Source organism: Macaca nemestrina, chromosome X, assembly GCF_043159975.1.
Source record: "Macaca nemestrina isolate mMacNem1 chromosome X, mMacNem.hap1, whole genome shotgun sequence".
Taxonomy (NCBI): Eukaryota; Metazoa; Chordata; class Mammalia; order Primates; family Cercopithecidae; genus Macaca; species Macaca nemestrina.
Genome location: NC_092145.1, coordinates 2,342,501 through 2,364,702, shown reverse-complemented (window position 1 = coordinate 2,364,702; position 22,202 = coordinate 2,342,501). Strand labels below are relative to the sequence as shown.

The 22,202-nt window shown below is 49.2% G+C and overlaps 1 long non-coding RNA gene across 1 annotated transcript; it reads right to left on the bottom strand.

The window, feature by feature from the left end:
* Window positions 1-6,835: 6,835 nt before the first annotated feature.
* LOC105467333 (uncharacterized) lies at window positions 6,836-22,061 on the bottom strand. The gene is made up of 3 exons (XR_978768.2): window positions 21,075-22,061; window positions 18,062-20,973; window positions 6,836-7,835 (listed from the first exon to the last, which is right to left on the bottom strand). It is a non-coding gene; the product is annotated as an uncharacterized lncRNA (long non-coding RNA).
* Window positions 22,062-22,202: the final 141 nt, after the last annotated feature.

Genomic DNA, 22,202 nt, shown 5'->3' with positions numbered 1-22,202 from the left:
TGACCCTAAAATGTATGTGAAAATGCAAGAAACTCAGAATAGCCAAAACAATCTTGAAAAAGAATGAAGTTACTTTTCCCAATTTTCCAAGACTCACATTTCCTAATTTCAAAACTTACCACAAAGCTACAGGACTCAAGTCTGTGTGGTACTAGCACAAAGATACTCATAGATCAATTGAACAGAATTAAGAATTCAGAAATAAACCCTTACATCTGTGGTCAACTGATTTTTGCCAAGGGTGCCAAGACCAACATCAATGGCAGAGAGAATAGTCTGTTTAACAAAAGGTGTTGGGACAATTAGACATCCACAAGCCAAAGAACGAACTTGGACCCCTAGCTCAGACCATATACAAAAATTAACTCAAAATGGATCATAAATCTAAATGTAAGAGCTAAAACTATAAAACTCTCGGAAGAAAACGCAAGAGTAAATCTTGATGACCTTGGCTTAGGCAATGGTTTCTTAGAAAGGATGTCCAAAGTATCAAACAAGCAAAGCAAAAATAAATTGGAAAATGAAAAACTGTTGTGCTTCAAAGGGCACCATCAAGAAAGTGAAAAGACAACCCACAAAATAACAGAACCCATTTGCAAATTACATAGTAGCTAATAATTGACTTGTATCTAGATCATATACAGAACCAATGCAACTCAATAACAAAAAGAAATAGCCCGATTAAAATTAGGTAAAGGGATTTTGTTTACCGCTGCTCTGCTCACGTTGCTACTGCGGTTCTGAGGCAGCAGGAAGAGATGCGGCCCCCGGACGTCGTCGAGCTGTCAGAACCGAAGGAAGTAGAGGTGCTGGAGGTGGAGGAGGATTTTGAGCAGTTTCTGCTCCCAGTCATCCATAAGATGCGAGAGGACATCGCGTCGCTGACAAGCACTGGCCAGCATACCTGTGGAAGCAGAGCACGCTGTGGAAGATGGGCAATATGCTCATCCAGATCAAAACCCAGGTGGAAGCTTCAGAGGAGCATCCTCAACCACCTCAACAACCCGGACAACGCAATGGAGGGCAGGGTGGCCAACAGGTGCCAGAAGGCCGAGGAGAAGGCCAAGGAAATGGTGAAGATGGCAGGGATGCTGGTGGAGCTGGCCCGGAGGATAGAGATGAACGAGTTGAGAGCATGGTTGGTGGTTTACAGTCAATGGATTCTGGTCATCTGGTGGAGATTGGCTGACACCCAGGAGAAGCTGAAACCAGAGAGCCTTTGGTTTTCTCTGTTTTCCTCTGTCCACGTGGCTGACACCCAGGAGAAGCTGAAACCAGAGAGCCTTTGGTTTTCTCTGTTTTCCTCTGTCCACGCTCTGTCCTCACTCACACTCAGTTCTCTGCTATGGTCTGTGGTTGATGAACTCAAAGTGAGTTTTGATTGTTAGCGTTTTTGTCTGGGGAAGTAAGTTTGTTTGGAAAATGCTCTCTCATACAGGAATGAGGACCTAGACCACGCTCTTGCAGCAGTCACATTTGTTCCCAGGCTTTGGTTGTTATTTCTAGATGTTTGAGGTGCTTTGCTCTTTCTTGTGTGATCTGATAGCTCCATGGAACTTTGGGTCTGTGTGTGACACATGAGCCTCACAGTTGGAGTTCTCCAGCTCTGGAGGGGCTGAAGGAGCCGCAATAATTCTAGAAGATGACTCCATACAGCAACTACTGAAGAAAGGACCAGACTTCAACTGGGAATGTGGATGGGCTGACCTGGCTTGGACCCATGAATCTGGAGAAGAGCTGGAGAATGGAGAGTATTATCTGTATTTGAAGACTTTAATTTCTGTGTGAGACCAAAGGAGGAGATATATATTTTGTTCAAAATTTAAATTTTATGTGGTACACTATCTGATATAACCTGTCTGGTGAGTTTGTTTGGACAACCTAATTCAGCTTTATCTGACATGGAACCTAAAATAGAGGATGAGATCTTGATATTCTGTACAACTTGATGTAATACCCTGATGCATTTCAGGGACTTAGCATAAAATGAAAGAGATTTGCAAAGACCCTTGAGGAGCTGGGGGATGAGAGTGTGGAATTGTGCATTGGACCCTAAACTGGAGTGGAAGAGGCATCTTCAAGGTTCATACATTGTCCAGCTATAAGTTCATTTGAGTAGCAGACCTGATAAATATTTGGGGTCAAAACCCTACCATGTTTTTTTTAAACTTACCGTATTAATCAAAGTATTCATTTGCTTGAAAAGAAAAAAAATTGGGCAAATGATCTAAACGGACATTTCTCAAAAGACTATGTACAATGTGTCATGAGCACACGAAAAAATGGTCAACATCACTAGTCATTAGTGATGCAGATCACTAGAAAACGCAAATCAAAACTAGAATGAGGCCAGGTGCAGTGGCTCATGCCTATAATCCCAGAACTTTGGGAGGCTGAGGCAGGTGGATCACCTTAGGTCAGGCATTCAACATCAGCCTGACCAACATGGTGAAACCCCGGGTCTCCTAAAAATACAAAAATTAGCTGGACATGGTGGTAGGTGCCTGTAATCCTAGCTATTCAGGAGGCTGAAGCAGGAGACTCGCTTGAACCCAGGAGGCAGAGGTTGCAGTGAGCTGAGATCGTGCCACTGCGCTCCAGCCTGGGCGACAGAGTGAGAGTCTGTCTCAAAAAAGAAAAAAAAAAAAGAAAAAAAAAACTCGAATAAGATACAATTCACACCTGTTAGGATGACTAATAAAATTAAAATGGAAAATAACAAGTGTCTGTTTGGAGAGGATATGGAGAAATCAGAACCCTCATACATTGCTACTAAGATGTTCAATGGTTATAGCCATTTGGGAAACTAGTCTGGCAGTTCCTCCAAAGGTTAAACATAGAGTAACCATGTGACCTAGCAATTCCACTCCTAGCTGGACAGCCAAGAGAAGTGAAAGTATATGCCCACACCAGATAATTTGCACGAATGTTCATAGCAGATTTATTCGTAATAGCCAAAAAGCAGAAACAACTCAAATGTCCATCAATAGATGAATAAACAAAATGTGGCATATCCAGGCAATGAACATTATTCAGCCCCCAAAAGCAATGAAACACTGGTCCATGCTGCAGTGTTGGTGAACCTTGGAAACATTATGCCAAGCCAAAGAAGCCAGACACAAAAGGCCACAAAATTATATGAGTCCATTTCTATGCCAGATTGGAACAGGCAAATCCATAGAAAGGAAGACAAATGGTTGCCAGGACTTAGGGGGAGAGGAGAATGAGGAGTTAGTGCTTAGGTGATACAGGGCTTCTGGTGGGGGTGATAAAAACGTTCTGGAATGAGATCGTGGTGATGGTTACTTAACTCTATGAATATTTTTTAAAGTACTGCATTGTACACTTTAAAATTTTTTGTAAAGGCAGAGTTTGCCATGTTGTCCAGGCTGGTCTCGAACTCCTGGACTCAAGTGATCCACCCATCATGGCCTCTCAAAGTGCTGGGATTACAGGCATGAGGCACCATGCCTGGCATGTATACTTTAAATCGGGAAACAGGGTGAAGGGTACATGGGACCTCCCTGCACTGTCTTTAGAACTTCCTGTGAATCTATCATAACTCAAAATAAAGACAAGCCAACAAAAAAAGGTGTCAGATGAACTGGGCTCATTCAGGTGTTGGCAGAATTCAGTTCCCTGGAGCTAGGCCCTCCTTTCACTTTCCAGCCATCAATGATGCCAAGAGCTCTTCCCATCATCTCTGCATCTTTCTGACTTCGGCTTCTGGCCTCGGCCAGTGAAGCTCTGCTTGTATGAGCTCTTCTCCCTATGTTAAGGTCAACCGATGAGTAGCCCGAATCACATCTGCAAAGTCCCTTTGGCCATGTAATGTAACATACTCACGGGAGTGACACGGGAATGAAGGTCATGGGGGCCGAAATTCTGCCTACCAGAAGTTGATTATTTCAAAGCTATTTGGGCTGGAGAATCCCCAGGATCAGTGAGGAGGTGGATGTTGGGGAGGAGGAAGAGGAGATATCAAGGAGCTTTCCCAAGTTTGGGCCAACCGGGTGCGTGAAGGTGCCAGTCTCCGAGATGAGGGACGGGTGTGGGAAGAAGACGCGCTCCATTGTGACACGTGGAGTTTGAGGGGCCTATGTCTTCCTGGGGATTGTCCCCTAGGGGAAAGGTCTGGACAGCCATAAGAGGGACTGAGGTCACCCAGGACGAGGGTGGCGGGTGAAAAGGAGCTGCCGGGGCAGCGGGCCGCCGTGAGCCCCTCCTGGGATCTTCCACCCCAAGCTCAGCCTGCGATTCTCTCCCTGGACCCCTTCTCCTTCCTCTCCAAAGCCCTCCCTGGAAGGAGCCCCGCATGCTGATCACAGCTGCCGCTAGGGGGCAGAGCCGTCTACATCAAAAGCCACCCTGCTCCAGCGTGCGCGTGCGGGGAGATGCGCGAGCCCGTGTGCACGCACGGCGGGGCCTCGCTTGACGCTGAGTCCCGCGAGCTAGGCTCGCCACCCCCACCCCACCCCCCTGCTGCTGGGAGCCCCAGGCAGTCCCCGGACAAGGGGTTCCAAAAGGTCCCCTCTGTTGGGGACTGGGAAGCAGGCCCTGCCCCAGTGCCCCCCAAAGCGCCCGCCCTCCCCTGGTGTGGCTGGAGAGGGGTCTGATCCGGTGGGGCTGAGCCCGGAACTGGGTCTCCTCCTCCGGGCCCGGGGTTGGGGCTGGGGGCGGTTACTGCCCCTCCCCACCTCAGCCCCGCACCCTCCACGCCGTGTCTCCGGCATCGAAATTCACAGCAAAATACACAACTAGTGAAGAACTGGGCTCGGGTCCCAGAAATAGGCTGCCCTTTCCAGAGGGTGACGGGAATATCCTCCCTGCTTCCCGTTGCCATGGTTTCCGCTCAACCACCAGGCAGCCTGTTGCGCGGCAGCCATTTGCCGCGACGGGATGCTGCCGCCGCTGGTGTGCAGCAGGCCGCCACGCGAGGAAGGGGACAGACTGCCCCGGAGACCCGCCCGCCACGGAGAAAAGGCCACGGATCTAAAGACATCGGAGGGCGGCTACGTGGGCCGGATGGACAAATGTTAGCGTCAGCACCTGTCTGCAGGGGCGCCCTTGGCCTGGGCGCTGGACCTAGGCCATCAGGACTGAAGAGCCTTCTTCTCTTCTGGCCAGAGAAAGAGCAAGGGGTGGCTTCCTGGCAGGTTCGGAGCTGGCACAGCACAACAGAGCCTAGAAAATCACTAGCAGGGCTGAGCTCAGGGTTCCACAGCTGCAGGCTTCCTGTTGGACCCAGTCTGCTCAAGGACTCCCTCACAGCCCAGTGCTTTCTGTTCACCCCAGGGTGCTCCCCGCCCAACCTCCTAGCCTCAGTGAGTGGGAAATGTCTGTGCTGCCCACTTGTCCTCAAATGCCTGTCCTTGCTCAGCTGCTCCCTGCTCTGCCCCATCTGGAGGGGACAGGGTGAGGAGGCGCCCTGGAGGCCTGACCCCAGCTTGGGCAACACAGCCTAGTGGGGTGATCACACCTGGGCCTGCAGCCCCTCCAGCACTTCCTGGGGCTGTGCCGGCCATTCCAGACCATTCCTGTTGGTGGAACTCATGACAGGGCTTGTTTACGCCAGTCACTGTGTTCTGGCACCTCCCCCACCCCGATCATTAACTTTTCTGGTCCTTTTCAGTTATTAAAATTCAGCCCAGACTCACATCCCATGGGCCTCCCCTCCCCATCCTTGGGGCTGGAATGGACTGGAATGGAGAGGAGGTGGCCTGACCTCCCTTCCCTCCCTTCCCACCCTCCACCCCCCCAGGCCGAGGCAGGCAGAACTTGTGCCAAGGTGAGGGGGTGAGAGGGGCCCCATCTTTGCCTGGACTTTTTGATGCCTGCCAATGGGATCGCCCTTTTCCGAGGGCGGACTCAGCCCCCTGGTTGCTAAGGCTAAAGACCCTTTGGGATTGGGAAGCCCTGTCCTCTCTGGGCCCCACCAGTGCCTACGGGACCCCCTCAGACCTCTGGCTCCCACACCTTGTGCCCCCGGAGCAGAAGGCAGCTAGGGTAAGAGTGCCTTCAGTCCTGCCAGGTTCAGCAAATGTCCTGCCTTCAGAAACCTCGGCGGGCAGACAGGCAGGTGTCTGCTCAGGAATACGGCATGCCCCCCATCCCCAGGGGGACATACCCAGCTCTCCCCACAGCCTCCGGGGACTGCGGGCTGTGTCCACAGCACTGGCAGGGCCTTATTTTCTCCCAACATTTTGGCATTTTATGGTTTAAAAACAAAGCATTCCCCTAAGGGCAGCCTGTTTCCGCACCGGGCTTCTGTGGGAGTGAGTGAGGCTGCTCTCCTGAGGGAAGTGTGATTCTTGCCGGGGTCAGAGGCCAAGACGAGCCAGGAGGGCACTTACCCCTTTGGGACATCTTGTCCTTGTCCTTTCTGTTTTCTCTACTCAGGCCTGTCCCCTGAGCTGAGGCAACCAAGAGAATTCTTGTCCTTTTGGATAAAGACCTTTTCCTAAGATTATTTTTTCCTAGAAATAAGCATACCTTATTAAGATATTTTGGACTGGCTGGGCGCAGTGGCTCACGCCTCTAATCCCAGCACTCTGGGAGGCCAAGGCGGGGTGATCTCGAGGTCAGGAGTTCGAGAGCAGCCTGGCCAACATGGTGAAACCCCAACTCTACCAAAAATACAAAAAACTAGCCGGGCGCAGTTGGGCATGCCTGTAATCCTAGCTACTCAGGAGGCTGAGGCAGGAGAATTGATTGAACCCGGGAGGTGGAGGTTGCAGTGAGCTGAGATCGTGCCACTGCACTCCAGCCTGGGTGACAGAGCGAGACTTCGTCTAAGGAAAAAAGAAAAAACAAAACATATTTTGGACTGATTTTGTGTGTCCTGATGCAGTTTTTCTTTGTGCATTAGACATAGTTAAACACACAGTGCAGCCAAGTGCAGGGCCGCACTGCCTCGCTGCTCTCTTCCCTCACAGAGCCGGGCACGACAGCTGCGGGCACAGGGAGCAATTGCCTGGAGCCAGAGGGGGCAACACCAGCCCAAGGGCAAATGGGCAACCCTGTGCGAAAGGCTTCGGTAGCTAGACCATCTACTTTAGAAGAAAGGTGAAGAAAAAGCCCCCAGGAGAGGAAGCAGCCCCTAACCCAACTGACAAGCAATCCTTTCGCAGAGACAGAAGGGCCTTCAGTGAATTGGTTTCAAAGTGTTTGATTTCTTAAAATCAGAACAATTGATCCTTAGAGAACTGATTAAGCTACAGCCGCTGTGGAATAAAAGGTAAAAATAAACTCCTTCATTTGAATTCCAAATTCAGGCTTGGAGGTGACCTAGCCATGAGGCAAACTGGCTGTGGGTGGACAGGGCTGCACACAAAGCCGGTGGGTGGACGTCACCTGAAGTCTTCTCTCCTCCCAAAGTGTGGGTGCTGGGACCCCAAGGGCGCAGTGTGAATTTTCCAGCACTTAACACCAGGATAGCCCAGGTATAGAGGCTGCTGAGGGGCTGATGCAGGTTCTCCAAGGGCCACTGCTGTGTCCAGAATGAGCCACTAGTTCCGGATCAGGAGGAGCAGGGGCCGAGGGGGTTCCCAAAGGAGAGACTGGTTCAGGGTCAGCTGCAGTTTACCAACGGGTGCAGAGGTACTTTGACATTTTAGCCACAGGCACAGCCCCACCAGTGAGTACCAGCTGTTGTGACCGGAGATGGCAGGGGTCAGAGCCAGTCCTGGGACCCAATTTCTCCCCTCGTCCGTTACCTGGAGGGGTCACCAGGGCCTAATGAAGACTTTTGAGGTTTGTTAGCCACGAAAGAATTACGGTGCCTCTCCATATGGAATTCAGCAGAACTCTCACCTTTTAAAATGGTCTAGTAGACACTGAGTAGACACAAAAGGACATTTACAAAATATGTGTAAGTGTAAAAAACAATACAGCGAACTTCTGTGTACTCACCACCAGCTTAGAAGAAAGGTAACGTTCCCTTTGAAGGACCTTGAGTGACCCTTCTCTTCGCCCCATGTCCCCCACCCCCACTTCAGAGGTGACCACCTTCTTGAATTTTACATTTACCACTCGTGTGTTTCTTTACAGTTTCACCACCTTTGCATCCCCAAACGATATATTTTTTAGCTTTGCCTGTTTTGAATTTTATATAAATGGATTCATACTGTCTGTATTATTCTATAACCTGCCTTTCCACTGAATGTGGTATTCACGAGACTAAGAGCCATAATCCATTTTTCCCGCAAGCATTCTGTTCTGTCATGGGATTAAACTACAACTGATCTCTGTATCACCTGCTTGGTGGATGGGGGAATTGTTTCCACTTTTTGGGCTGTTACCAGAGTCCTGATGCCCAGCACAAGTTTCACTAGTGGGTATATCCAGGGGAAAATCCATGGGCCACCAGAAATGTACACTTGCAACTTTGCTGGGCAATGACAAATTGTTTCCTCAAGTGGTTGTACCGATCCATACGCCCCCCCTGTAGCGTACAAGCTTTCTAGCGGTTTCACAGCCTTGCCAACACTTGATGTTGTCAGACCTTATTTTCCATATGGATAACCAGCATAATTTATTGAACATCTCCTTCCCTCACTGGCCAGCAATGCCAACTTTGTCATACATTAAGGTTTTTGTTTTTGTTGTTGTTTGTTTGTTTGTTTTGAGACAGGGTGTCACTCTGTCACCCAAGCTAGAGTGCAGTGGTGTGATCTCAGTTCACCACAGCCTCGACCTCCCGGGCTCAGGTGATCCTCCCACCTTAGTCCCCCGAGTAGCTGGGACTACAGGCGCCCACCACCATGCTCCGCCAATTTTTTGTAAGTTTTGTAGACACAGGGTCTCACCGTGTGTTGCCCAGGCTAGTCTCAAGCTCCTGGGCTCAAGTGATCCTCCTGCCTCAGCCTCGCAAAGTTCTGGGATTTCAGGCATGAGCCACTGTGCCCGGCCCGCACTATCTTAAATATGGCACCTTTATAATAATTTTTAGAATCTGCTGAGGCAACTCCACCCACCCCCTCCTTCTCTATGAGTGTCTTAGCTATGCCATTTGTTCTTCCATATAGATGTAAGAACCACCTTGTCAAGCTCCATTTACAAATGGCATTTAGATTACAATTACGTTCAATCTAAAACTTAAATTGGGAAGAACTGGCATGCTCAAAACCTTGATTTTTCAGAAAATCCTGGATATCCAAGGTAATGGCAGCCCCGTAAATCTGGAACTCTCAACAGAGCTTCCAAACCAAAATCATTTTTAAAAAGCAAGCACAAATAAAACTACCCAAAACTCATGTCCTCAGCATAATCAGAAGACAAAGAGCATTTGAACTTCAAAGTACCTAAAACAGATCAAGTCACAAGGATGGGGAAATAGATCCTCACAGGAAATACAAACGGAAACAAGTGAAGCAAACCATATATCAAACAACAACACAATCACCTTGAAAGAGAAAAAAACTCAGCAAGCAGCCTGAACGCGGTATGGGACTCTATGTCCTCAAGGGAAAGACAAAAAGGACTCTAGACAAACCTGGAAATCTACATAGTAGTTTTCTTCTTTGCAGAGACAAGAGTTGATGATTCTGAAACTACTTTCCAAGCATTCTAGGACTGAGCAAACACATAAATATATTGTGGATAATGGGAGCCAACTTTCTCAGCAAGAGGGAAAGAATTTACCAACCAAGAAGTAGGAGGAAGACTAAAATGGACCTGGTGCTGTTGGGTTGAAATTGGATGGGTCAGTATGAACTCATGGTAGATAGATACATAGACAAATGTGGGACTGTATATACATATATATACATATATGTATCTGCATATATGTATGTATTCTCTATGTGTGTGTAATTTCCCAGTAAGCTTCTAAGTGCCATTATCCACTCAAAATGAATCAGGGATCCTAGGAGAAATGGCTGATTCCAGAATAGGAGACCAGGGAAAGTCAAGATGAGCCTAGAATACCCTGTTCTTCCAGAAAGTAAGAAACCCCCAAGTCCACACTGATAAAAAGAAATAAGTATAGTTGTACACTGAATAATGACATTTTGGTCAAAAACAAACTGCACATATGACAGTGGTCCCACAAGATTATTATACTGCATTTTTTTTTTGAGATGGGGTCTCGCTCTGTTGCCCAGACTGGAGTGCAGTGGCATGACCTCAGCTCACTGCAGCCTAGACCTCCCAGGCTCCACCAATCCTCCCACATCAGCCTCCCTAGTAGCTGGCACCTGCCACCACGCCTGGCTATTTTTTAAACTTTTTTGTAGAGATGGAGTCTCATTATGTTGGTCAGGCTGTTCTTGAACCTCTAGGATCAAGTGATCCTCCCGCCTCAGCCTCCCAAAGTGCTGAGGCTACAGGTGTGAGCCACTATGCCCAGCCTATAATACTGCATTTTGACTGGACCTTTTCTAGGTTTAGATACACAGATACTTACCACTGTGTTACAGTTGCCTACATTATCGTGCTGTACAGGTTTGTAGCCCAGGAGCAATAGGCCATACCATATAGCCTGGGAGTACAGTAAGCTACACCATCTAGGTTTGCGTATGTGCACTCTAGGATGCTCGAACAATGATGTAATCGCCTAACAACACTCTTCTCAGAACATAGCCCCATCATCAAGCAACACATGATGTAAAGGGGGAGAAGAGAAGCTCTTTCTCACAGAACAAAGCCAAATAATAAATGAAGAAGGAATGATGGAAATAGGAAATCGCCATTTGGCAACTATTGTAGTAATGAGTTTCAAGCAAAAAATAATCAATGAATGAAAAAACTCGTGGGAACTGGACAGCAGAGACACCTGGAAGATGCCACCTTAACCACATGATCAAAGTGATCATCATCAGCAATGGGACAAGGGGACTGGCATCATGGCCTCCTGATGCCATACACAGAGAGGGACGCAGCACTTCTGAGCTATTGCCATGGAAAGTGCAAAACCTGGATGGAATCATGAAGAAACATCAGCCAAGCCCCAACACACAGAAGTGCTGCAAAATCACTGGCCCATTTGCTCCTGAAAACTGTCAAAAGCCACAAAGAACAAAGAGCTGGTCCAGACTTAAGGAGACTAAAGGGCTAGGTCAACTGCATAGAACGTGTGATCACAGGTGCTCCTTTTCTGGAAAGAACTTTATAGAAAAGATATTATTGGCACAATTAACAAACTCTAAGGTCTGTAGATTATAGTATTTTTTTTTTTTTTTGAGACAGAATCTTGCTCTGTCACCCAGGCTGGAGTGCAGTGGCATGATCACAGCTCACTGCAGTGACAACCTCCCAGGCTCAAGCAACCCTCCCACCTCAGCCTCCCCAGTAGCTGGGACCACAGGTGCACAACTACATGCCTGGCTGAATTTTTTTAACTTTTTGTAGAGATGGGGTCTCACGTATTACCCAGGGTGGAGTGCAGTGGCACGATCATGGCTCACTGCAGCTTCCACCTCCTGGGCTCGTGATCCTCCCGCCTCAGTCTCCACAGTAGCTGGGACCACAGGCATGCACCACCACACCTGGCTAAATTTTCTTGTATTTTTTTGTAGAAATGGGGTTTCACCATTTGCCCAGGCTGGTCTTGAGCTCCTGGGCTCAGGGATCTGCCCACCTTGGCCTCCCAAAGTCTAGGATTGCAGGTATGAGCCACCGTGCCTGGGAAACACTTGTTGGTGTCCGTCCTTTTGAATAGAGCCATCTTAGTGTGAAGTGGTATCTCATGTGGCTTTGATTTGCATTTCTCTAACGACTGGTGATGTTGAACATCTTTTCATGTGCTCATTCGCCTCTCCTATATCTTATTTGGAGAAATATCTATTCAAATCTTTCACTCACTTTAAAAATTGGGTCATTTGTCTTTTTATTGTGGGGTTTTGTGAGGTTCTTGATATATTCTAGATACAAGTCCCTTATCTGATATATAATTTGCAAATTTTCTATCTCATTCTGCAAGTTTTCTTTTAACTTTCTTTTTAGTAATATTTGCAGTGCAGAACTATTCAATTTTGATGAAGCCCAATTTATCTATTTTATCTTTTGTCACTTGGACTTTGGGTATCACGTTTAAGAAATTATTGCCTGATCTGAGGTCATGAAGATTTACACCTACGTTTTCTTCTAAGAGTTTCATAGTTTTGGGGCTCGCATTTGAGTCTTTAATACATTTTGAGTGAGTGTTTCTGTATGGTGTGAGGTTGGAGTTCAGCTTCATTCTTTGGCATGTAGACATTTTGTTTCCCTAGCACCATTTATTAAAGAGATGATTTTTTCTCCCATTGAATGGTCTTGGTGCGCCAGGCAAAAATCAATTGACCATTGATGTGTGGGTTTATTTCTGGCCTCTCAATTCTACTCCATTGATCTGTGAGCCTTTTCTTATGTCAATACCATGCAGTCTTGATTCCCGTAGGTTGTCCTAAAGTTTGTATTTGATAATTCCACTATGGGTCTACTTCTGCTGCTTCCATTCATATTGCCTTCACTCTTCATATGCCTAGTTATTTTTATTGTTTGCTGAACATTTCAATTGCAGACATTTTTATAGTGATAGCTTAAGGACTAGGGCGATGTCACCTTCCTGCAGAGAAGATGCCACTTGACTGTCCCAGCTTCTGAGGATGCCAGCAATCTAAGATTAGTTGCCCTAATCCAGTTTCTGGTATTGAGAGGCTAAAAAGCTAGCTAAAGTACTAGGAGACTCTTTCTATTGCTGGATCACCTTTACTCCTAGGGAACAGCCCTATAGGGTCCCCTCCAAAATGAGAGAGATGCACCAGGGTGCTCCATGAGCAGGTCCTGGTTCCTGTGCCTGTCCTGCTAGCCCCAGGAGCCATCAAAAGCCCTGGACAGTTCGTACTCCCCTCGTTCTCAATCTCCAATCACGCTCAGGGTGTGAGCAGCTGCAAACACTGGCCTTGCCTCCCTAGCATCCTGCCCTGGAAGTTCTTCATCCTCTTTTTGCTCTATGATGCCTTCAAGCAGATGACTTTCATATTTTTCCAGTTTTTTTAATTGCCCTCAGTAGGAGGGAGGCACCAATTCACTATTTTATCATGATCACAAGTGGAAGTCCTTCACTGAATTCTTAAATTCAATTACCTTATTTTCCACTTTTAAAAGTATAATTTGGTCCATTTTCAAATGTCCTTGGTTGTTTCATAGAACACTGCCTTTTTGATATTTTCAACCCCCTCTTCGATTTCTCTCAATGTATTAAACACGCTGACGTTATGCTCTGTAGCTGATGATCCCAGCTTTGGCTGTGGGAGCTGTGCTCTGCTGGCACTTACCCATGGAGTGGTTTCCTTTTTTACTCATGTGTTTGGATTTTTTGACTGGATATTTTTCCTTCTCAGATCTCACAGTGGGAATGCCTTGAGACCTGGTTGAAGGTGGTTCCCTCCAGAGAGGATTTGCATTGCCTTCTGACAGTTTTCCGGGGCACTCTAACCCAGAACCTTTTTTTTTTTTTTGAGACAGGGTCTCACTCTGTCACCCAGGCTGGAATGCAATGTTGTGATCATGGCTCATTGCGACCTCCAACTCCTGAGCTCAAGCGATCCTCCTGCCTCAGTCTCCTGAGTAGCTGGGACTACAGATGCCACTATACCCAGCTATTTTTTTTTTTTTTTTTGTAGAGATGGGGGTCTGTCTATAGGCTGGTCTCGAACTCCTGAGCTCTAGTGATCCTCCCATCTTGGCCTCCCAAAGTGGAGGGATTACAGGCATGAGCCACCACACCTTGCCCAGAAGTATTTAAACTAAATTCTCAGTTTGAGGAGTTTATGGCCTATCTGGGTGTTGTAAATTCCAGCTGCAAAGCCACGTGGTGCTGGCTTGTGAGTACAAATACTCAAGAGGAGGTATTTTCCCCTCCCCCTCATGCCAGGCTTGGAAATGAGCAATTCTCCTTGAGGCCTGGTGATGAAGAGGTAGTGGTCGATATTTCCAGTTCATCCTGACGATGATGATAACACCTTTTATGGTCCCACCGTCATGCAGATGGTGGTAAGGGGGGTGGTTCCTTTTAGACTTCTCATTTTGCAAGTCTTGGGCCTTGTCTTCTGTCCCCACAATCCATGAGGCCATGAAAACTGAAGCCCAAAGTCACCAGGGTCTGCAAATGCCCAAGGGTGACAGTTAGCCTCACTGTTCTGGTTACCTCTAGGAGTTCCTGCTTTGACTTAATTTTTGGACTCTGGGAATTCCTTACTTCTTTGCCATATCACTGGTGCATTAAAAAAAATGATTTTAAGGCCAGGCACGGTGGCTCATGCCTATAATCCCAGCACTTTTGGAGGCCGAGGCAGGAGGATCACTTGAGCCCAGGAGTTCGAGACCAGCCTAGGCAACAGAGTGAAACCCCCGTCTCTATAAAACAATTAGCCAGGCGTGGTGGCACCTGTAGTCTCAGCTACTCAGAAGGCTGAGGTGGGAGAATGGCTTGAGCCCAGGAGGTCAAGGCTGCAGTGAGGCAAGATCATGCCACTGCACTCCACTCTGAGCAACGGAGCCAGACTCTGTCTCAAAAAACAGAGAGATGATTTTAAAATATTTTCTTTTCTTTAGCATATTTAGTTGTTTTCATCAGAAGGGTCATGCAGAGCACCTAGTTTATAATTGTAATGAAAACAGAAATCAGTTTTTTTTTTTTTTTTTTTTTTTTTTTTTTGAGACGGAGTCTCGCTCTGTCGCCCAGGCTGGAGTGCGGTGGCGCGATCTCGGCTCACTGCAAGCTCCGCCTCCCGGGTTCACGCCATTCTCCTGCCTCAGCCTCCCGAGTAGCTGGGACTACAGGCGCCCACAACCGCGCCCGGCTAATTTTTTGTATTTTTAGTAGAGACGGGGTTTCACCGTGGTCTCGATCTCCTGACCTTGTGATCCGCCCGCCTCGGCCTCCCAAAGTGCTGGGATTACAGGCGTGAGCCACCGCGCCCGGCCCAGAAATCAGTTTTTACCTTTTGAAATGTCACAAAACTGACATGCATGCTCACATAAAAACAACTTCTTTCTTGGTTTTCTCATTGCGAAAATCTGGATACATTCACCAAAGATGAATCTCTGTCTGTCTCTCTCTCTCGGTTTCTTGTTGAGGAGGTGGCCTCGTATTTTTCTTTCATAGATATTTTTGCAATAATAATTACACATTTACTTATTACGTGTGTCATTAAATGACTGTCCCCCCACTTGATAATAACAAGACCACATCTGTTTGGTTCTCTCTTCTATCAGTTAGGATGAGATTCGGGTACACAGATGACAAACCATATATATATGCATATGAATGGGGGAGAGGGAGGAAGGGAAGGAGTCCTAGAGACCTAACAAGAATAGGTGATTATTTGTAATAGCAAAGTACTGGAAACGACGCCACCATCCATCAGCTGGGCTTGTTTGAACAAGCTGGGGCTGACCTGCGTGTTGGAATACTATGCAGCTAGAGTCAGCATGCTGCCCGGGGCGCCCCCAGCATACCAAGATACACCCAACAGTGAAGCACACAACAATATGCCATTTTTTTGTATAAAAATGTGGGGATATGAATGCACATACGTTGTTTAATGAAAAATGTTTTCCATAATATAAAAAATCGGAAAGAAAGATCACTGCCATCCCTAAGAATCAAAACAAACAGAAATAGATGAACCAAACAATATAAAAGTTGGCGGCATAATCATATGTAGAAGTATTTCAAGTGTCTTGAAAACACAGTATTTTGGTTGACTGGACGCGGTGGCTCACACCTGTACTCCCAGCACTTTGGGAGGCCGAGGCGGGCAGATCACCTGAGGTCAGGAGTTCAAAACCAACCTGACCAACATGGTGAAACCCCATCTCTACTAAAAATACAAGAACTAGCTGGGCGTGGTGGTGCACGCCTGTAATCCCATTTACTCAGGACACTGAGACAGGAAAATTGCCTGAACCTGGGAGGCAGAAGTTGCAGTGAACCAAGATTGCACCACTGCACTCTAGCCTGGGCGACAGAGCAAGACTCTGTCTCAGAAAAAAAAAGAAAAAAGAAAGAAAAGAAAAAGAAAGAAAAGAAAAGAAAAGACGGAAAAAGCAGTATTTGTATTGTCCACACCTGGCGGGATACATGTGGTTTTTTTGAAACACGGTCTTGCTTTGTCACCCAGCCTGGAGTGCAGTGGTATGATTACAGCTCACTGTAGCCTTGACCTCCTGGGCTCAAGTGACCCTCTTACCTCAGCCTTCTGAGTAGCTGGGACTACAGGTGCACACCACCACACCCAGCTAATTTTTTAAAAATTTTTATAGAGATGGGGGTCTCACTCTGTTGCCCAGGCTGGTCTTGAACTCCCGGGCTCAAGTGATCCTTCTGCCTTGGCCTCCCAAAGTGCGAAGATTACAGGCATGAGCCACTGTGCCCTGCCCCTAATGGGATAAGGATGAAAAAAATTGCAAAGAAATCTGAAATGGTATTCAGTAATGCCTAAGTGTGGTCTCTCTGAATACATTTCCCCCTAAAAGGACCTGGGGTTCCTTGGAGTGATGTGTATATGCAGGTCTGGAGTGGAGAGTGGAGAAGATGAGACCAGGACATCCTGCTGGGACTGCAGCAAGGGACATGGAAGCCCCCTCCAAGGCACCCCCACTGGCCAACAGCACCAAGAGGAGGAAGGATGGCCATGGAATAAAGCATGTGACATATGCCAGAGTCAGAATACGGATTCTTTGTTTTCTTTTGTTTTGTTGTGTTGTGTTTTGTTTTGTTTTGTTTCGTTTTTTGACAAAGTCTTGTTCTGTCACCCAGGCTGGAGTACAGTGGTGTGATCTCGGCTCACTGCAACCTCCACCTCCCAGGTTCAAGCAATTCTCCTGCCTCAGCCTCCCAAGTAGCTGGGACTATAGGCATGCACCACCATGCCTGGCTAATTTTTTTTGTATTTTTAATGGAGACGGGGTTTCACCACGTTGGTCAGGCTGGTCTCGAACTCCTGACCTCAAATGATCTGCCCGCCTCGGCCTCCCAAAGTGCTGGGATCACAGGCATGAGCCACTGCACCCAGCCCAGAGTCAGAATATTCTTAACAATGGGTCACCTGCAGAAATTGTTGGGGACTGGCCTGTGACTCTGAAGGGTGATGTATAGAAAGAACACTCACATGGCTATCTGGCTTTTCCTGCCTCGCCTGTTTTTTTTTTGTGTGTGTGTGTGTGTTTTTATTATACTTTAAGTTCTAGGGTACGTGTGCACCACATGCAGGTTTGTTACATATGTATACATGTGCCGTGTTGGTGTGCTGCACCCATTAACTCGTCATTTACATTAGGTATATCTCCTAATGCTATCCCTCCCCCCTACTCCCTCCCCACAATAGGACCTGGTGTGTGATGCTCCCCTTCCTGTGTCCAAGTGATCTCATTGTTCAATTCCCACCTATGAGTGAGAACATGTGGTATTTGGTTTTCTGTTCTTGTGATAGTTTGCTGAGAATGATGGTTTCCAGCTGCATCCATGTCCCTACAAAGGACACGAACTCATCCTTTTTTATGGCTGCATAGTATTCCGCCTCACCTGTTTTTTATGGTGACCAGTCAATGAAGGAAAGCTCTTCTGTTACAGAATTCCAACTAGGAAATGCCGGAATAATTATAGAATCGAAAAATCACCATTTTCAACCCTAAATAATGGATCTAGGTGCTAAAAACACTGGGCAAAGGGATACTAGAGAATTCTATAAAGGCCAGATCAGGCTGACACCACTTGAATCTCCTGATCAGTCTTACCGTCGTCAAGAGGTACATGAAAAGGGGCTCAGCATCACCAGCCATTAGGGAGACGCAAATCAAAACCACCGTGCAGTGCCATCACACACCTATCCCATGGCTGAACTAAACCACAGCAGATGTCGGAGTGGGTGTGGAGAAACCAGCGCTCACCCATTGCTGGTGGATATGACAAACTGGGCAGCCACTCGGGAAAACAGTTGGCAGTTTCTTACAAAAACACTTATCTATAAAGGGGTAGCACAGGGGGTTTTGTGGTGAGGAAACCGTTCTGTAATTTGATTGCACTGAGTGTTACATGAATGTACACAGTGATGATGTTGCATAGAGATGTACATACACGAGTGCACGCACACAGGAGACACCTGAGCATGGACATCACGTCCGGGTTCCGGTCGTGCCTCGGGTGTTCAAGTAGCCAGTGTCAGAGGGACCTGTGGGGAGGGGCCACAGCTTCCCAGGCACTTCTCACCGAAGTCCTCGTGAATCTAACGGTTTAAAAAGAACAAGTTAAAAAATATTCCAGCAGAAAAAAAGAAAAGTATAAATGAAAAATATGGGCAAACTATTGATGCCAGTTGATGGATCCACAGGGTTTCATGAACTCTCTCTTTGTTTATGTTTGAACTTTTCCATGATAAACCATTTTCTTAAGAGTCACCACTAAACAAGTGTCTGTTGAATAAGTGAAGCATTCGTGAATAACTGCAGTCCAACTCTGTCCTTCCAGAGATAATGCGAGCAAGATCCCGCAAGGGGAGATGACTACTCAAGGTCACGCGGAACAGTCAAGGCTACTGAGATCCCGTCTAGCTCTTTCTTAATGTGTGTTTTTAACTTTATACAAGCAGTACATTATTTTTAAAGGAAAAGTGACCATAAACTGAGGGCTGCAACATAGGAGGGGGGAAGGGCAGAGGGAGACCCAGGATGCCAGCTTTGCCCAGGGGCAGGGGCAAGGCAGACAGCCTGGGGAGGTTAGAGGCTCTGCTGTGAAAGGGTTTCTGCAAGATGAAATCACTCGAACGCCGGCTGTGTTTGGACATCTTGAGAGAACATTTCCACACATGGATGGGGTCTAGGGTTGAGTTCGTGATACATGCAAACAGCAAACCCAAAGGACAATGATTAACTCCTGGGAAAACAAAATGCAGCTTGCATGGCCCCACCATGAGCGGCATTTATGTGGCCGCATAATTTCCAAGCATGGGGATAGGAAGGGGTAGAACAGCAAAGGTTTGGGGGATGGGACTCATGGAAGCCTTCGAGGAGGCCCCCAAGACGTGGGCGGACCCTTGTCTTGGCACACTCCTGCCCCCACATCCTTCGGGCCCCAGCGCTCCCCGACACCACTGGACCCGCCGCCCCCACCACTCTGCTTCCTGCCAGCCTTCCAGATGGCCTGTCCTTGCCCCTGTGTTTGCTGTCTCCTGAGGTCAGCCCCTCTGCAAAGACACTGGCCTCTCCCCTCTGGCTAGGTTAGGTCAAGGACTTGGCCTCTCCAACGCCCACTCCTCTCATTCACAAACAGGGGCACCCTAGGCATCAACCTGTACCCGAGCTCAGCCACAGACACATCCGGGCCCCCAGAAGGGCCCTCAGCTCTCCAGAGCCAGAGCAGGCAAGGGTGACAGAGCGTGTGGCTTTGGCGGCTGGGCCAGGAGGAGGGAGGGGCCCCCACTGCAGGGCTTAGCCCTGTCACACTTCAGCAGAGAGCAGCTGCCCTGTCAGCATCCACGTGCTGCTGTCCTCAGAAATGGGGTGCCTGTCGGGGTGTGCTGGTCCTCAAAAGGTGTGTCCACGTTCTGGAGCCTGTGAGTGGGACCCTGTTAGGAAAGAGGGTATCTGCAGATGTGATGACAGTCAGGCTCTCGAGATAAGCTCAGTCTACATGATGGGGGGCAGGGGGTGCCAAATCTCATGACAGGCATCCTTCTGAGACACAGGAGAGACAGAGAGGAGAAGGCCATGTGGAGATGGAGGTGGAAATTGGGGTGATGCAGCCATGAGCCAAGGAAGCCTGGAGCCCCCAGGAGCTGGAAGAAGCAGGAAGGATCCCCCCAGAGACTCGGCCCTGCGCACGCCTAGATCTCACACTTCTGGCTTCCGGAGCGTGAGGGAATCGATTGCTGCTGTTTGAAGCCCCAGGGCCCATGGTCATTTCTTATGGCAACCATGGGACACTCGTTCGGTGAGAAAAAGCCCCTTGAAGCACATGAGTGGTGGGTGCCATGGATCAAGGGCCGCCAACAAGTCAAGCCCCAGGGCCACTGGCTGGGCAGACTGGACCCCACAGAACCAAGCCACATGGAACACCCCCTGTCCTGAAGAACAGGTCCCTGTCACAACTGGCTCAGGAGGAACTCACCGACTGCGAACACCAGGCCGGGCTGGGCCACTGAGAGGAAAGCTGGGGACACAGCCAAGGTTGGGGAGGGACAGGCAGACTGGAGCCCCCTCCAGCTACACCCTCTTGCTCACAGGACCGCGCCTCCTAGCCAGACTTCTGGAAAGCCTGGTCCCACTTGACAGTCACCCACCCCAACCAGGTGTCACTCCCTTCTCCCTCACCCCCTTTAGACAGTTCCCTCTGTCTCCCATGACCCTCCTCCAGGGCCTGGTGCTTCAGCTCCATGACCTCTGGCTTCAAGTAAGGGGGAGGGGCAGGAGGGACTGGGATGGCCCAGAAGCCTGTTCTCAGAGGCTGGCACCGTGAGCAGGAGAAACAAAGGGCAAAGCCAGGAGACACCAAATGTAGGTTAACTGCAAGGAAGGAGGGAAGGGAAGGCCATGATGGAGACGTGGAGCCTGCAGACCATAGGCCAGAGGTTCCGTTGTGCAGACCCACCCCACTGAAGGCTGCAGGCTGGCCAGAACCCCAACGCCTCACAGGCCTAGGGAGCCCGGGCTCACCATGAAGCCCAGTAGCCACGGTTTCTGGGCCCCGGGGAGGTCTCATGGCTGCACAGGCACTGCCACCCAGGACCCCCCAGGTGCCACAGGACAAGAGGTTGGTGAGTCAGGAACCTGCCACAGCCATGCTCATGCTGAGGGGCTCAGAGGATGCCTGGGCCCAGGTGCACCCTGGCTTGGAATAAGCTGACCTTCATTCAGGTAACCTTCCAGCTCCCCAGCTAGGTTGTCAAAGTCATGGGGACAGCCATTTGGTCGAGTCCACTCTTCTATCACCAGCACAGGTGCTTCAATATGTGTTGAATGAATGAATGAATATATGAACAGGTCCAGTATTTCCTGCAGGGAGCAGAGAGTGGTCTGGGCAGCCTCTGAAATGAACAACTGTTGCTGTGGCATGACTGGTGTACCCTCCCCTCTTTGAAGGGTAGATGGGGTACCTGGGGGAAAGAGCCTTCCACTCACTGCCCTGGAGCCATATCTCTTCCTCATGGTCGATCTTCTCACGCCACCCCTCCGGGCAATGGCCCAGAAGCCACTTGCAAAGCGGCCACTGCCCGGCAGGTCAAAAGTCCAGGGAGTGAGACAGCCCCTGGCAGAGCCAAGGGAGGAGAAAGAGCTGGAGTGTGAAGGTGGGTGAGGAGGGGCTGGGGAGGAAGAGTGGGGGTCTGGGAGTGGGGAGATCCCCTCTCCTCCCTGGGTCCTCGCCACCCCCTCCCAGTCTGGCTGGCCTGGCTGCTCCCCAGCTCCGGTCTCCCATTCTCCTCTTGTCCCAGGCTGGTCCACGAGGGGCAGGCGAGGTATCCGGGGCACAGGGGAGCAGGCGCTGTCCCACAGCTGTGGTCCTGCCCGCTGTGCTGGGGGCACCTGCCAGGCCAGAGGCAGCTCCCTCCTGGGGACAGGTCAGCAGCAGGTCCCCAGAGGCCCAGCAGGGAGGTCCAGGGTGAAGCCAAGGTGTCCATGGGAGGCAAGAGAGTCCCCCAGAGGACTGAGCCAGTGGGAGAAGACCAGGCCAAAGGGGGCTGTGGGCCACCTTCACGGCAGGGCAGGGGCCAAGGCGGCACCTCGCCCCAGGGCTAACTGTGGAGCTACATGGTCTGAAGGAGGTAGAAGGAGAGTGGGGGCGGCCCTCCTCTGCCTTGGGCTGGCTCAGCTGACCCAGCTGGCTGCGGGATCCTGGGGGCAGAGGCCTTTCCCACATGTGCATCTAGTTGAAAAAGGAGGTTCAATGAGTTGAAGCGTCCTGATCTGGAGGACAGAGACCTTAGGAATCTGCATTTACCAGATGCCAGTGTCCCCTTCATATACTGAGGGCTCAGCGCTCCCATGTCCCAGCCTTGCCCACCCAGCCCTGGCTGCTGGGAGCTGAGCATGAGTTAGGAGCCCCCTCAGCCCCTGAGAAACCAGAGCTCAGGGATTTCTTTTCTTCAGAGACCCTGGGCCCTGGCCAGGAGCACTTAGCCCGCAGCAAGGATCCCTCAGCAGGCCTGTGCTCCCAGGACGAAAGCTGTCCATCCGGGGCTTAGGGGAAGGGTGGAGACACTGCTCAGGGAACCTCCGGCTGCAGG